Source organism: Mytilus galloprovincialis, chromosome 6, assembly GCF_965363235.1.
Source record: "Mytilus galloprovincialis chromosome 6, xbMytGall1.hap1.1, whole genome shotgun sequence".
NCBI lineage: Eukaryota > Metazoa > Mollusca > Bivalvia > Mytilida > Mytilidae > Mytilus > Mytilus galloprovincialis.
This window is the reverse complement of record NC_134843.1, coordinates 73,776,045-73,777,772: the sequence shown is the minus strand read 5'-3', so window position 1 is coordinate 73,777,772 and position 1,728 is coordinate 73,776,045.

Below are 1,728 nucleotides of genomic sequence, written 5' to 3'. Positions count from 1 at the left end.
CCAACATGTAAAATCATTCTTCACTAATGCAACTTTTCAAATTAATTAAAATCTTAACCATTAGCTTTGAGAGAGAGAGAAACAAATGTTTGTTTATTGTGCTTTTTACAACATAAGTTCTAAAATTACAAAACTTACAAGAACCAGTAGAAGCTTTCTGGGGCCTTGTTCAAACAATGTATTGTGCATAAAACTTTTCAAAAAGACAGGTTTAAACCATCGAAAAGACATTACACAAACAATTTCAATGGCTTTAATTTGTCTTTTAAAAATTGTATCAACTACTAAAACTTTAAAGTGTCCACTTTTCAAACTTTTCCTTACTTAGCTCTGACATTGCGTGTGACCTTTCTTTTTACATTTTACATCCTCTTAAAAATGATTTTATACAATCAACATGATCAAATTATTGACACATATTCAATGGAGGAGAAAATATTTTTATTTTATCAGGAGTACAAATTATCCAAATTAGACTTTCAGTACATTGTATAATTTTACAATTAAAGTTTGAAAGAGTCATTAAAATAATTCAAATATTTTAATAAATTTTATTGAACAATACATATTTTATTTCACCAAATATTTTTCTGACTAAATTGAACAACTGATCACTTTTGAGAAAATAAGCAGGTTTTCAACATTTGATATAAAAAAAAAACGAGAATTGCTTACTGTAATCACAATATTTCCAGCACTTATATAGATAAGAACCCCAAAAATGGAATCAGATTAAGTTTAATAACTTTTCTACTAATGTATTTTCTTACTGATAAAAGAACATGTCCATGATTTCATAATTTAACTTGTTAAAACATGAAGTTGATACTTTCATGACTTATCATATATCATAATGATAAATGGATAACATATTTAATTTCTTAAAATAAAAAACCCGCCTGGTTTGTTTTATTTATGCAATTGGGAATGTATTGTCTATTGTTCCTGATGACACATGTTGCATGAAAATCTATTAATTCCCAATACCGTATGGCAGGTGTATAATTTCGCGATTTTCATTGAATTAGGTATACGAAATATTTTGGCAGTTATTATTTTGGCTTTCATCAATACCTTTGCATGTACTCTTTTAAATTGGCGGAATTTATTTTGGCGATTTTGTTCTATCAGCGAAAATAACCCGCTATACAATATAGGATCAAAACTTGTTGATAACAGATTGGCATTACTTTTTTTTATGTATTTATGCATACAACAGGAAAACTGAGAATTTACTTTTAATCAAGTTTGGAATTATACATGTAAAATGTAACTTTTTATGTTGTGTTTTGTTTAAATGGCAAAATTACATGTGATCATGTTTGTAAAATATGGCCTTATCTGTAAATGTGTAACATTGTAAATATAAGAGTTTTTATGACAAGTGTTATATTGATGTATATTTTATTTGACATTTTTTATTTACATGGATTACAGTAGATAGAAAAGTAGAGCATTGTAAAAAGATTATAATATTATATACTGACTTATGGTTCCATTAGAACACAGCAAAATGTTTTAGGTAGTTGATTCTCACCTGTACCTGACCTTGAAAATGCAAAATTATTTTCTACAATGTATGATCAGAAGTAAAAGACTTAAGTAGACAATGTAACATATGGTAGCCATTTATTATTGATAACCATAAGAAAATAGTTTTCAACCCTTTAGGAAGTTCTTCACTGTAATTCCATATATATAATTGCAGAGCAGAGTTACACTGATACT